We start from the raw sequence: 13094 nt of genomic DNA on the forward strand, positions 1-13094 counted from the left end.
CTGATAATGCAGTGTTGGGGAAAATTGTTCATTTTCGATTGAATAGGCATGTTATTCTTATCGGTATGTAAATGAAAGGTGCTCCTGATGCATTCTGCCTCTTGACACTTCCATTTCAACTTGTCTTTTGGGGATGTTTGCCTCCAAGAAATGCATTAAGGGAAATCAGCCGTAAGCATGTAAGGATGAAGCAGGATAGTAAGCAATGTCGGTATTGCATATTGAAAGCAAAAAAATACAAGAATGTCCTTTTAATTGAGCTGCAGCAAGTAGGGCTCCTTTTTAATTTCCTGTACAAAGCCATGCAAATATATGTAATAATTCAAAATACAAAAATATTGCCAGTTAGCTTTTGTGTTGTCTGATGGAGCGAACAAGTATTAAATGGATGTCATTGTTCGTAATATTCAACTTGAAATCTGTTTTCTAACCAGAATAATTATCTTTATTTTAATTGAATAAACAAGAGCCAGGCAGAGAGTTTCAGAGCTTGTAGAATAGTTTCAATCAACGGTAGAAGAATATTATTACAAAACTGTTCCTCTTATCCCTTCACAGTAAATAACACAAGAGAGACCAAGGAGACAGAGTGTATTAAATTTCTCTAACAATAAGTTCTCATTTCCAAAAATAGAATATGCATCGAACAGTCTTCATTTATGTACAGTCTGTATAAAACAAGTATCGGGGATTAATCACTGTAGTAAGAGTTGATGTGATCATACATGATTTTTACCTAGCATCAGTATTTCGATGTCCCCTTTTTATTTGGGCTTTTGAAGATAGTGATCCTTCAACCTATATTCAGGAGCATGTTCCATCAAGGCTGGATGACCTGTTTATTTGAATAAAGATTGCAGGTTTTCTGTCAGCTAGCTCACATCTTGTATTTTCATTGTATAAACTAAAGTTGATGCATAAATATCAGAACACCAGTGCATTTTAAATTCTCGAGAAAAGGAAATACTTTGGCTCTACAACAAAAGAAGAATTTAGCTAAACTCACCAGAAAGACCATCCCTTTTAATATTTTCATTTCCTTTATTACACATGATACATGATTCCTGTTCTATAACCAGGAGTACACAACAGGAAATTAGATGTTACATTCCTCATTTATTCTGCATTTTGTCAAATAATTTTAAAATTATTTTGTCCATGTTAATTTTTTTCAAAAGGAAATAAACCAAATTAATTGCAAATAATGATTTTTATTTTTTTTTTAAAAGTGTTTCTTCCACTCTTGCTCAAACTACAAATTACACTATTCCCTGTTCTCAGGTCAAAATCATTCCTGAATATATATATATTCAATGCTAGTTGCTGTGTTCTGCTTTATTTCATAGATACTTTCCTATGTTAAACAAAATGGACAAGAAGAAAGTGTTGATATAAATGTACAAAGAAGATGCTTCCTATGGGGTGCTGCAGAGTTAGGAAGTTCATAGTCTTCATACAAATATATAAAATATTCCAAATTATCTCCATTCATTGGAATCCTTTCGGTTTCTCCTGTCAGACCTGTGTGACAAATACAAGACCAGAAATTAATCATTTATCAGTGCATTCACCGGTATTTTTAGAGCATGCAGAAAAGTACCTGTAAGTTGTGAGGGGGAGTATATTCCCCGCACCTGCAATTTTGCTTTCACTGAGTGTACTTGTTTACACCCAAGCTCAGGGAATACAGAGTGGGCGTGAAACAAATCTTTTTGATCCACTAGCTTTTTCCGCCTACACTCCAAATCTCTGTCTGATGAAAGTTCATGACTCTCTTAAGAGCTCAGGTCTTTAAAGCCTTGAGTTTTGCCCTCAGTACAGGGTAGCTGCGACCCCTGCCCCATCCCATTGCCCAGTTGCCCCCGCCTGCCTGGCAGGGCGCAGGGGGTTTCTGGGCTGCCTCTGCCTTCAGGCAAGCAGACTCCAACCCCACATGGCCCCTGGGACTCATCCCCGGGGAAGCCCTGGCACTGCTTCAGCAGGCACAGGTGGCAAATCCTGCCATATGGCACAGCACCGTGGCCGTGCCACAGGTAGTAGGAATACATTAATTGGATATATGTATAAATATATATTAATTTTTTTTTTTTTCTCAGCTGCTTTGATTATCCTCTTCTCTTGCTTTCTCTGTTCTGCCCATGAGAGTCCTTACTAGTAGTGAGTCTGCTATCCAAACTGAACAGTCCCAGCAATTTTCAGCCTCCCTTCTTTTGGTTGTGTTTCTGTTCCTGTAACTGTCTTTGTCAGAGCTCCACTCCTACCCTATTTCTGCTTTAATTTTCATGACTGACCAGCACTGAAGACAGTATTCTAGACATGGTAGCATAGTATTTTCTGTGCTGTTTGTATAAATCCCATTGGAGTTAATTTATTTACTTATGTAAAGCAAGGTGCGGGGGGGGGCAGGTGTTTAGCTGCTGTCTGGGGAATGATGAGCAATTTCCATTGACCCGTCTACAGTGATTCTTTCCTGCATAGTCACAGCTAATTTGAAATCCAGCATAGGGTCTATTCCTATTCTCTTTGAATTTAAGAGATATCAGTAGTTGCTGTCGATATCGGTGTTTCCAGACAGCTCAATACTGATGAAAACAGGTTTTGCAATTAACTTTCAAAAGTTCAAGACACTAACTTTCTCAGCATATATGTTTAATCAGCTAAAATGTAAGTATTTGGGGTGGAGAAATATCTCTATTTTTGGTAAATTTTACTGAACTCATGAACCTTTAACAAATGCTCAGAAAGCAGAGAAAAAGCCACAGGACAGAGAAGAAATGACAGCCTTCTCTGTTTCATGATGTGTTACATAAAGTGAGTTTTTGCTGTGCTCCTGAACCTGTGTAGGCTGTACACATTTGAACAAATATTGGAGGGGCATTCAAAAGGCTGGAATTGCTTAGCTTTGAGAAGAAACACTTCCCTGGAGAAAAGAGGTGCTATTAAGAGAAACCCTGCATGGCTTACACTAAGTGCTTGAAAGCGTTGGCAACTTTTGAATAAAGAAGTCAAAAGTTAATTAACTTGACTTGAAAAAAAGTGAGGGGGTGTCATTGTCCACAGGAAAGAGGTCATAAAACCACACGTAGTGCTACTGACACGCTCTGTGGCCATTAGCAATCAAACGACGTAATCATCTCGTAGCCTGATTCAGTAAGGCAATGTGCTATTTTATTTCAGCTGAAATTTCCTTCCAATCAGGTAATTTTAGGTACTTATCTTTCTGGTCTCAAAAAACCAAAATCCAACTTTAAGGCTGTATTTGATGGCTCCCCAGGATACAAAGGCACGTGTAATCCTGTCCTATATAATTACCACCTGCCTACACACGCGCTCTGTGTGTTTCAGTCAAGTATTCTCTTTTCTCTTTCAAACTGTTCTGTGCCTGTTCCTGAATATCACAAGGTGACTGTTTTCCAGTGGTGGGTGGATAAAACATTGCTGGCTGTGATTAAACTCATGCAGTCAAGCCTGGGATCAGGAGAGAGGGTGTGCAGAGTGCAGCAGGCACATCTGAGCATAATGTGGTCCTTGGTGTCACAAGTGTTTTCTGATCCTTCTGCTGAAAGAGGCCAACATCACGTTCTACCTCCAAATGCATCGTGGGCAGGTTTGTGGTGTGAAGGACATCTATAGCTTTTCATTCCAGTTTTTAGGATTACATGACATTTTTTATACCTTTCTAGTAGATTCAGTGTCTTAGATGGTAAGGCTGTGTTTCCTGCAGGTGTCATTCTGGAGGAGACATCTGCCCTGCATGGGAGCTTCATGCTTATCTTCTCCTGGTAGCTTTTCTTTCCTTATTTCCTGAGCAACTAATACCAGCCATCCTGCGCTGCTCACACCAAGCCCCCAGGGATCTTGGTGATAAGGGTACAAAGAAGATGGAGCCAGACTTTCCCCACTGGAGACCAGTGACAGGACAGGAGGCAACTGGCACAAACTGAAATACAGGGAATTTCATGTAAGCAGGAAACAAAGCTTCTTTTACTGTCAGGGCAGTCAAACACCAGAGCAGGTTGCCCAGAGAGACTGTAGAGTCTTCGTTCTCAGAGATATTCAAAACCTGACTGTACATGGCCCTAAGCAATGACCCTGTCCTGAGCAGGGAGTTGGACTGGATGGTCTCCAGAGGTGCTCTCAAGCCTCAGCCAGTCTGTGAGTCTGGGAAGAGCCTTTGTTGATCTCAAGGGAAGCTGTCCTCCACTCATGAGGGCCAGGGTGGATTTGTGGGCCAGGTGCAAGGTCCTTGCTTGCCCCTGCTTTGCTGTGGAACTGTCAGTGAGTTTACAAACTAAAACAAGGTGTTATATACTGTATTACTGCGTTGCTAATAATCCAAGTAATTTGGCTGCTGGGATTACTTTTAGCCACATGCTCCATTTCTTCAAATACTCCATGTCCTCCCTTCGTGTCCTTATAGATCCCAGACCTTTGAAACCCAGCTCCCGCTGAAGTCAATATTAATACCACTTAAAACCTTTATGACCTCAAGGCTGAAAGTTCCCAACTGGCATCATAACCCAGCTAGCCGAGCGAGCACCTCTTGTCTTCTCCCTCCCACAGCACAGGACTCACTAGGCAGTGGACCTTCCAAAAGGTCTTCTGTCTCCAGTTCTCCCAGTCACAACTGAGCCATAGCAACTCTAGTCAAAGGAAGCCCAGTCTTCTAGGAGACCGTGCACCCACAAGACTAGTTAATTAACAGGAGGAGCGAAAAAAAAAATACTACAGCCCCCAGGAACCCTGTCACTTGCCATCCAAATGCAGGAGCAACTAAATTGTCATGATGATGATGAGCTTTGCCTCCATGCTCAGGTGCTGGGGAAAATCAAGCCCACTGTTCTCAAATTTTGTCTAAAGCACATTGCTTGCAAGCAGTGCTATTTTAACACCTGCTAATAATATTATCTTTCTCTCAGGTGTACTCTCTGCTCTCTGGTTGCTTATAATTGCTACCTGAACTCCCTTTGCAGTCAGCAGACCCTCTATTATCTCCCCGTGATACTCCAATCCACACAGACCTCCCTCTGGCCAGCTCCAATTCTCTCTCTCCCAGCTCCCAAAGGCACATTATTTTTAGACCTCAGACTCCTCCAGAGATCAATAGGAGTCTGTAAACTCAAAAATAGGTTGCTTATGGTACATTAATAATCCTCACAGTTAGGTTCCCTGGTTATTCTTTCAGCTGCTGCAGCTTATCTACCAGCGCCTCTTTTGCCACTCCAATCAACCTTATTCTACTGAACAACACTCTGCCGTTTTAAAGAAAACAGAAAAGAATGTACTTGACAGCAAATGCTTAAGTGTTGTCCTGATTAAGGGTGGACGCAAGCATGTGCTTAAGAGCTTTACTGAATCACGGTATTAGGGTTTTTTCCCAGCCCTCAAGACTTTCTTCATTCCGTGTCTGAGAATCTGCAGGGCTGTGATCACAGTCAATGACATTCCAGTGTTAACTTCTGGGACAAAAAAGACTGGGTCCCTGAGTTTTCTAACCACGGGAAAAAGCAATGGCTATTTTTCTGTTAAAAATAATTTAATTTTTGTGCTATTCAACATACATGCAACTTCAAAAATACAACTAAATACATTAATTAATTGCAAAAATCTCCCTTTTCCTTCAAAATTACATTTTTTAATGTTGCATCTCCCTTTTATTCCCTGAAAATATGTCCAAAGTGGTTAACAACAAGCAGATGAAAGATTTACTCTAGAAAAAGCACCAGTAATTCCAACTGTCAGTATTTTCCGTTCTTATACAACGTTAGCTGAAAGAAGATGAAACATGAAATGAATCCAGATTTTGTCTGTATCTCCAGATATGCAAGAAAATGACCATATTCAGTGCTAATGTTATATAATTAAAGACCATGCATGAATCACCTGAGGGCTGAATAAAATTTGTCTTTATTTGGACAATTGCCAGCCTTATATATTTAACCCTAAGATTCTGGTAAGGCAGCCTGTTTTATAAGTAACTTTACAAAGGAGAAAACAGACATGTCCTATTAGCACCTCATAGAAAATCAGTGATTATAGCAAGTGCACCAAGGTTCAGTAAATGCCTCCCACTCAACAAGCTTCCAAAGTGAATGACCACATGATGTTTACTCCTCACCAGAACCCATTTATAGATCCCTTACTCACCACTATCACCGTTATACATGCAACATTTAAGAAAAGACAGCAAGAAGTCCTCTATTTGGGAGTGGATGGGGGGGTTACATTTGGAGAACTGGGTCTTTTCTTTACAATACTGTTTAACCAAGCTGTGAAGTATGATTTAAATCATGCAAACTCTAAAGATTATAATCAACTGAAAGCATTCATGACATACCGTGGGCATTGCACACGGACAACAGGTATGGCTGCTTGGACAAAATTTTGCAGTGATTGGAAAAAATTTATAAAAAGTGTCAAAAAATGCCTCTTCAAAAGTGCAAGTGGGAATTGAAGGTAATGACTTCCTATGGAGTTAGGAGAACCAGGGAAGTCTTGTTCCCACAACTTTTAAATGACATCTGGGCATTCTCAGCAAATAGCACCCTGGGAATGAAAACGGTATCAGTTTCAGTAAGGTAAGAAGGGGACAGAGTTCATGAACTTCTGTTAGTCTGGAGCAGAATTAGCCTAGAATTACAAATACACTGATCTTCAGAAGGAAAAACCTCTGAAAAAGGTAAATCCAGGGACATGTCTACTTTGATTGCTCTAGTGAATTGGGAATGTGAAATAAAGCTGGACTATCTCCTTTGACTCCCTAATTCTCCTACACATCTGGTAAAAGCCTTGTCTGTCCTGAGGCGGTAACCTGAAGTGCCAAGGGATCTGCTTTAATTCGTCTGCCCTCGCTTCCCTTCAGTGGGCACCACCTGCTAAGATCATCTTCTCCTGTGCAACTGCTTTAACATTTATATCGTATCTGGAATGTCCAGACAGATGGCGGAAGAAGCAGTAGGAAGTCAAATGTGCACCAGGTTAACATATGTGGGGAAGCAACTAAAAATGGAGATTCAGGTTGTGCATGCACATACACACAGAGTTTCAAAACAAAAAAGGTCAGAACTTTTATTCTTTCAATTTGTCTGACAAAGAATGTTAGACAAAAACGAGGTCTTTTCCACTGAAATACAAAAATAGTTTTGATAATGAGCCTTGCTTATCTTCACTATGAAGAAATTATTGAAAGCCATATGCTCGCTTTCTCATATTAATTTACGTCTGTCCTCAGACAGTATGACACGGGGAACTAAGGACAGTTTTGACCCTTTCCACTGTTCATGGTTCGGTAGTGCACGCACAAGGGAGCTGCAATAGAGTACTGTGTAACAGCATGTCTAGTCAACCGCAATAGACCTTTTTGTTTAAGACAAAAAACCAGTCAAGTGAAAACATTCCTCACGTTACACTGTTGTCAAAATTTCTTGTTACCTACACAGTCAGAAAGCTTTGTCAGCAAAGGAACTTGCAAAAGAGAGACAATTTAGCCCAGTGGCTCTGAAGTGACAGCTGTCAAATGGAGGTCTTTCAGATCAATATGTTATGGCAGCAGATTTATCTCCTGCCAAGTAAGGAACAAATCCATGGCATTTTTGAAAGGTATTAATTGGGTACTTGGCCAACATAACACAATTAAGAAGAATGGCGTTGCACTGACCTAATGGCTGCCGTAACAGTTTAAGTGGTAAAAAACCAGATTAGATATCAGTATGTGTCTGAAGCTGTTTGGCAGATTTTTGGCTCAGTGCAGTAGTATTAAACTGTGCATGGTTGCTAGGTTGTTCCCTCAGTTATTTGGAGATTGCAACTACTTGGGCACATAAGCTGATTTATGCGAGTAGTTCCCAGAGAGTTAATAAGCATGAACAAGAGAACACATGAACAAATCATACATGTGAATATTTTTCATGGTGAGGTTCATGCACGGACTCCTAGTTGAAGCCAGCTGAAGCAGCACCTTGGCTTCTTTACAGTCTATACATCAGATATTTTTTAACTTTCTAAAGCAAATTACTAAGTATTGTGTAAGCACAGAAGTCTATCAGTTCCCTGAAGGACCAATATTTCCCATTAGTTTTCATTGGATTAACCATGTAACAACAGTAAAATCCAATGATTTGGATGGTTCAGTTGGTCTGTAGGATAATTGTCATCCAAAAGGAAAAATTCCATTATAAATTTTTCAGGCAAGAAACGTGTTCTTCACTTACCCAGCTGCAGGCAACTGCTCATCTTGAGAAGACAACAGTGCAGCTGGCTCACTCAGAGTATACCATCTTGAAGTTTTTCTCAAGTTAGATTTTTTTTCTTCCCTCAAACCTCCTTCCCTGCCATGGACCAGAGAGCCAAGCAGAGGTGGCAGCTCTTAGAGTGCCCAAGCCATGTTCTGCAGGGCAGGGTCCTACATTTGGGAACCTGTGGGAGTTCTACTTCTGCCTAGGGACTTCAGGGCTCTGACTCCTAAGGAGAGGCTCTGAAACCCCTAGAAATTCTGGGCTGACCCTGGGTTCTTGTATCTCCATGCTTCCAGCTGTGAATTTGCAGTAAGAGGTCAGGCAGCCCTGCAAACCTTGGAGCTGGAGCCCTTAGAGCTCCCGGGATCCATCTCCAGAGTGAGGAGCTTCAGGGCAGCCACCATGCACCTGGCAAGTCTCCAGTTTGCCATCACCTCCCAGGACACTCCCAGGAGAGCTCCCAAGAGTAAAGGCTGCTGAAATACTTCGGAAAAATCATACTGAAATATTTCTCTTTTTGCTAAATGATTTCTCCTTAGAATTTCTTTCTCTTGAGAAGCAAAACCTCTCATTTTCTTTGTGAAACAGAATCAGTCTTTTTCCAAAATTTCTTAAAGAACATGAATTCTAAATTTTTGTTCTCTGAAAAGACCTAATGTCCATAAAGCCATGATACTTGACATGAGTTATACTGCCTTTCCTTTTCTCTTGGTAACTGGAACCCAGATGTAGATGACCCGAATGCTATCGTATGTTGTTCCTAACAGTCCAAGATGTTGCAACTAGTAGCAGTTTCAAAAGTGAAAAAAAATCCCTCAGACTTCAGCATTTCCAGTGAAAAAGAAAGAACTTCTTCCCATAACACATCTCTACTTCCTGACTAGTACTAACTCAAAAGGTTTCGCGTTTGTAATGTGTTACAAATGTTACACTCTCTAGAGCATGGAAATGGATTCTGAACTTTTCTATCATCTCCTCAGTCATTTTTTTTTTCTTTTGTTTGGGCATCTCTTGGCCGAGATCAGAAAGCTGCCTAAAACAATATGCGACGGGCTGCTAGTTATGATTTAGATGAAGTAGCACCTTAATAAGCACATTTTTTTAGCTTATGGGTTCACTACAGACATTGATATAAATATGTTGTTTACAGGGATAAAAACAGTTTCTTAAAGTTGGGAAAGCATATCCTGAGGTTTATCATATCTGAGCAGTTCATAAAGAGTCTGAATTTTTAAGGCCTGATTATGCATAACACTTCAAAATGGTATTACAAAAAAACCTATACTAACTCTGACATACTTTCTGTTATTGGTATTGCTATTGCTGCTGTCACTTTTTCTGGAGCTATGCTTAATGTTTTCTCTCCACAGTTTACACGTCTTAAAGCACAGTAGCTGTAACATATGTTTACCTCACATTAAATTCAAGCTTTTATTTCAATTTTCAGCTTTTCATTAACATTTTCCCTCCAACTTCTCATAACCTAAAGTGTCATCCCTATAAAAAGTTTTCACAGACCTATCTTCAGTTGCTTTGGGAGTGTATGAGGTCATTTATGATTCATAATGGGAAGCAAAGATCAAGCAGTATACACCAAATGCTGTGATTAAAGTTGTTGATGAGGAGCTGCAGTGGCTCCTTCTATGTCTGTTAATGAGAATTATGCTGTGGTACTTACTACCTTTGAAATTACTGCCTTCAAGAGAAAAAAAAGATTATTCCTCGGTGGCACTTTACTAAGACCTGCTAGGTTCATGCAGGTGTCTGCCTGTAATTATTATTCTTTGTAATTATTAATCAATTTAGGGGGAAAATTGTTCTCTGAGTTTATGTTAAGCTATTCTCATTCACCCATACCACCTCTTCTTTAAAAAGCATTTGATTCCCAGTGTAGGCATCACTGAAGGGCTTGGTCCCCTTTTTAAGGTATCATCCTGATCATATTAACACGTATGCCCACGACTTAAAGAGCTTAAGTAGTAAAAAATTTATGGCACTGAGATTAGAAAGGGATCTCTGGGACAGTTTAGTTTTATTTCATTTTCATTTTCATTCCTCATAATAGCAATTCAGATTCTCAAGACAAAGGCTAACAGAGATGGTGAAACTTCAGGAATTATCGTCATAGCAAATTCATAAGTCAGGAAACCAAGGCCTAAGAGCTGATCCTGCAAAGTGCTTATTACCTCCTTCAAGGTGCTACAAATCCTATTGATTTCTCCAATGATAACCAAAACCACTTAGCAGCTTGCAGGCACACGGCAAAAAATAGCCAGTAGAAATGCACCTGGGTGGTGGTGCACTGTGAAAATGAAAAGATGTTGCTAGGTCTCCTTATGGACTGGTAATTGTCATGTCTACAGGACAAAGATATGTACGGAAGGGGCCAGGCTAAGCACTATTAGAAATAAAATAATGATTGATAAAATATTCAGTACAGAAAAAAGCAGCAAGAGAAATCAGCTACTAAAAGAAAAAGTCCAAAAAAGCTGTGACATTTAAAACAACGGGACATCCTTGCTGTACTGAGAGTGATGAAGGCTCTGTAAGGAGGCACTCATTGATGCAATATGAAATGCACCTGCTGGGAGTTAATTGCATGACTGGGGTTTCTCAACCAGGATGCGTTGCTGAAAGCAAAGTTTCCAGCTAGGAGAAAATGTATATGGTGGTGAGTGGTCTTGCCGCAAAGACTCCCTACAGTGAGCGCTTCGTAGCCCACCACAGAGATAACTGGGGGTGGAAATGCCTCACAGGTGTCTGCAGCTAAAGCACAAGAAGCAAGAACACAATGACTGGTATTGCACTGTGTAACCTGGATTAAACACGGTCAAATTATTGTAACGCTAAAAAGCAGAATTCCTGGATTGTTTCAAAGGTGACTTATGAGTGTGGGGGTCACAGCCTTCGGGTTGGATCTTGAGCTAATCCACTGCAAGCACTAGGCTCTGAAAAGTCAAACCCTCTCATGTCCCATGTAGGGCAGCACAAGCAGGGGGACCAAAGGCATTTTGCACTTCTCAAAACCTTGCTGCCTGCTCTTATGGTAGTCCCATTCACTCCGGTGGAAGCTTCACTCCACCAGCCTTGAGCGTGCCTTGGCCAGGCACTCAGCTCAGAGCGACCTACAGACAGCTGCACGGACCAACCACCACCAGGAACTGTGCCCAGCAGCATAGGAGGACTTTTGGTGTGGCATTTCGCAGCCTTGTAAATCCTCAGTCAGCAGCTTGGACCATAACATTTTGTAACAACCTTAATGGCCTGTGTCTGCACCAGATCCATAGCATCAAGGCTTTGAAGCTGCTGAACAACAGGTGTTGGAAGTGCTTATAAATGTTATTTGTTATTTAGGGTGGACAGGAAGCTGGAAATCTAACAAAATAAAGCTTCTCACAAGAAGTGCCTGATTTAGTTTAAAAATTTTGATTTTTTTCTCAGGAAATTGAAAATCCCCAGATGTTCTGTGCTCTTCTGTGAAAATTCAGGCCACCCAGTTTTGTTTTTCTAGAAGAACAGTTGATTTGGGGAGGCTGAAATTTGGAGAAAGGTGACACTATTTTTACTGACATTTTTATGGTAGGGTAAAGACTCTTCCAGTTGAATACTTTCAGCAGTCTTACAGTGGAATAAAAGCCTTTGTAGGAGTGGACTATCACCCTCAAGATCATGCTGTTTCATGCCATATGAACTCTAAAATGCATAACTATGCTACATAATGAAATGATAAACCATGATTTTCAAGTAAGTTGTTTTACTACATGGAAGAGATTCTGGAGGAAGGCACTTGCCTGGGACTTCTTTTATGCTGGCACTTCATTTGGTGCTAGGTCTCCAATCAAATATTAAAGCTTTACTCTAAATTATGTACAAAACTTTCTCACAAATCTGAATGCAACATATCACACAGCAAAATGCTGCTGCTGGAAAGGTTCTCTGATTTCACACCTGAATGCTCATGTCTTTTGTTATTGTCACGCTGGCTGCCACTTAATAGTCCTGATAAGCTGGCATTTTCTCCAGAGATGCACACCCAGTGGTAAGCAACACTGCTTGGTATCTGCATGGTTTTCACACACTGAGAAGAGTAAAAAAATTATTTGTATTTTTTAAATAAAAAATTGTAAGCAAGAGATTCTGAATTTTTTTTTGCAGGAGATGGTAGAGTTGCAGGGGCAAAGGCTGCAGAAAGTGAAATATCTGGCACACTGCTGATTCCTATGGAGTCCGCAAGTATGTGCGCTCACTAATGGCAATTCTAAAGTGCCATTGGTCTTTGTTGCCTACTGACATTTGTGGAGTCAATGGCTTTTTCCTTTTCCAAAAAAGTTGAGGAACTGAATGGTAAAAAGCACATATTAAACCAGTATTAGGTTGATAAATGACTCACATAAGCATCAGTTAATCAGTTAAGACTGAACACATAGCCTGATAGTGGTTATTCATATCCAAAAGTTAAGATATAGGTACCAAACTTTACTTCCCCTATACTTAAAGTGAGGTAGGTTACTTCAGAGACTTACTGGTATGTACAAAAGATGAATCGGCATTACTGTGTTAGTTTTGTAACCACACATAATTTTGAAGATATGAGATGGTCAGGGGAAAATTGTTATAAATCGTAGTTTTCAGATAACACAATATACGGCAGGCTGTACAGTATGTTAATTCATCTGCACCAACAAACACATAAACACTCACCCTTAGCTTCCATACTGCCTGATTTTTCAGTTCCTACCAGACTTTAACATTGTCTGAACACTTTTCTTTCATTATTCTTCAGAATTCACATATCCTCCAGGATGCTAGCTCTGCCATTCATTTTTCATTGCAAATACTCTCCGTCTCTCATGCAACTTT

At 40.3% G+C, this 13094-nt stretch overlaps 1 protein-coding gene across 2 annotated transcripts in view; it reads right to left on the minus strand.

Moving 5' to 3' along the window:
• Positions 1 to 406: 406 nt before the first annotated feature.
• SMPX (small muscle protein X-linked) overlaps positions 407 to 13094 on the minus strand; it is a 43211-nt gene continuing 30523 nt past the window's right edge. For both annotated transcript variants that reach the window (XM_059822023.1, XM_059822016.1), the window contains exon 5: positions 407 to 1521. The gene's annotated coding sequence lies outside the window, so the exon portion shown is untranslated. The remainder of the gene's footprint in view (positions 1522 to 13094) is intronic.

This window comes from Gavia stellata, chromosome 1 (genome assembly GCF_030936135.1).
Source record: "Gavia stellata isolate bGavSte3 chromosome 1, bGavSte3.hap2, whole genome shotgun sequence".
Taxonomy (NCBI): domain Eukaryota; kingdom Metazoa; phylum Chordata; class Aves; order Gaviiformes; family Gaviidae; genus Gavia; species Gavia stellata.